The sequence below is a fragment of the Solea solea genome, chromosome 11 (assembly GCF_958295425.1).
Source record: "Solea solea chromosome 11, fSolSol10.1, whole genome shotgun sequence".
Lineage (NCBI taxonomy): Eukaryota > Metazoa > Chordata > Actinopteri > Pleuronectiformes > Soleidae > Solea > Solea solea.
Window position 1 is genome coordinate 13,882,827 of NC_081144.1, and position 2,500 is coordinate 13,885,326.

Consider the following 2,500-nt stretch of genomic DNA (forward strand, 5'->3'; position numbering starts at 1 on the left):
ACACACACACACACACACACATATACCTTTCTTTCCATTCTTCCACCTGTTTCCTAGCAAAAGATCTGATCTCATTTTTGGCTTTCTCATTGTGTTGTGGTACAAGTTTGTATGTGCATATGCGTGTGCGCACATGTGTTGTGCATCTCCAAGTACACAGCTAAAGTAAGGCTCCAATAACCTCTTGGCTAACACTGTGGAGCTGCACGCCTGCATCCCTGGCTCTTCCTCCCTCCTCTCCCCCCAGTGCTGGCCCCTGCGCCTCCCAAACAAAGCCGGGGGCAGCGGGAGTGGGCGGGTAATTGCTTGTCGATTATTTATGTGGCGCGGGTAGAGGCGGGGATCGATAATAGGCCGGCGGTGCGGCAGCAGGGGGGAGGGTTGTGTGTGTGTGTTTGTGTGTGTGTGTGAGATACAGTGAGAGACAGAGAGGGGGTGGTGGGGGTTAGGGGAGGGGGGGTGTAAGCAGGAAGCAGAACGGCCAGGCGCTGTGTGGTGCAGCTTTCATAGACTGTGGGGGTGTTTGTGTGTTTGTGTGTGTGTGTGTTGAGGTGAGAATGGGGGGCCGATTGTTTTGTTTGTGTTAGTTTGTGCCATTATATGAGCCGGCCGTCTGCATGCATGTTCATCTATGCGGACTGAATTTGGGGCTGTTTGTGTGAATATGTCTGCTAATTTGTGTGTGTGTGTGTGTGGCCAGTGGTGCAGTGTGAATGTAGTCAGTGAGCTGTGGCTGCTCTCCGACAGCACACAGAGTAATTAGCCACACAGGATTGGGGAGAGTTAACAAGGCCTTAGCCTTCATCCATCCATCTCTGCCTCACTCTCTCCCCTCTACCTCCCCCTGCCTCTTTTTTTTTGTGTGTAAATAAAAAAACGGGTCATTGAAGTGCCATTTTTGTCACTTAAACTGATGTTGAAATGATGATATTGAAGAAAAAGCTGTGTGATGACGCAGCTACACCGCACATGCACGTTCATTAGAAGTTCATAATCCTTTCTGTAGGTTTAGTGAGGGTTTGTATTTTATATATCGGGCTTTGTCCTTTATTTTCATTAAGGGATCTCTGCGCCACGGCATAAAACACTTTTATTTTTACTTTTTAGTTTTCTTTTGAGGAAAGATCTCCTTGTGTTTCAACATAGCAATGCCATCTGGATTTCCAAGTTTAGTATGAAAGAAAATTACTGGTGTGGATAAATCCCTGATGCCATTCAACACCTCTAGGCTAAAATAAATTGCAAAATGTATGTGGTGCCCGACATCACCAATCCATTTGTGGCCATCAAAACACTTGATTCAGGTTTAACTATTGTCATTCAGGAGCATCTGTGATTTTCTTTTCTTTGTTCAATCAGAATTGAATGATACATTTTCTCAAGATAATAATTGTTTCCAAAATAAATATACGTCGCATGTCAGTCAGTTAGTTTTACATTTATCTAACTAATGGGACAGAATGTTTTTCTGTTGAAAAATAATAAAATAAATACCATCAGGCCAAGTAGAAAATTGTGTTTTTTAGCTTTGCCTACTCTGTGTTCATTGGGCTAATGCTTGGCCAAAATGAATAGAGACTCTTGAAAAAGGACACAGCACAGTGCCTTTAAATTAACATGCTTCAAATTAAACTGAAATATAACTTTTTTTAAAGCATGTACTGTGGATAACACAGTGAAATAGAACTTCCAATACTCTTTTAGTTAAACTAGCAACTGCTATTTTTAGCTATTAATGTTCATCAAGTTAGTAGAAATATCATGATTCTTATGATAGGTTAAATCCTTTCATACCCCCCCATATACAAATATACTAATATAAATAGCACAAAAAATAAGGAAAATATGACCATGAAACATGTTCATGGAATGAGAGTGAAGTGAACAGAAAAATAAAATTCAGATAAGTGGTGAGTAAAAGCAAAAAAAGAAAAAAAATGAAGTCTAGATGAAGACTGAGGTGGAGAGTTAGAGACAGATGCTCTGCTCTCTGTAACGCTCTTCATGGCTCACCTTTCCATCGACCCCTCATCATTGATTATCTGGGGCCCATTAGGGTCCATTGTTAAAAACAAATCATTAGGGCCGCTCGATGGGCTTAGAGCCTGGTGCTCCATTTGTCTGGCCTTAAATGGCACTAAGCTCACCGAGCATCTGCAAGGCAAATAGGGGACGGATGGAGAAAAGTAAAGAGAAAGGGGTGGGAGAGAGAGAGAGAGGAAGTGGAAAACATGGGAGCTTAAAAGGGCGATGAAAAGGGGAGACGGTGAAAGAACGCAATGTCGGAGAAAGAGAGATGAACCAAAATAGGGAGTGAGGAGATCCAGAGAGTGTGAGATAAGGGTAGGAAGGGAGGGACGGAGAGAGGAGAGAGAGAGAGAGAGCGAGAGAGAACAGGAGAGAGAGAATGAGCATGGAGGGAGCCTCATCCATTTTAATGAGCTTCCTGTGTAAATGTGTTCCTGCGGAGAAGGAGCTGAAGGCGGCCGCGCGGCGCTCC

The 2,500-nt window shown here is 43.4% G+C and overlaps 1 protein-coding gene across 2 annotated transcripts in view; it reads left to right on the forward strand.

Moving 5' to 3' along the window:
• The window catches only part of samd11 (sterile alpha motif domain containing 11), a 57,934-nt gene that overhangs the window by 47,115 nt on the left and 8,319 nt on the right, over positions 1-2,500 (forward strand). The gene's annotated exons all lie outside the window — the stretch shown is intronic.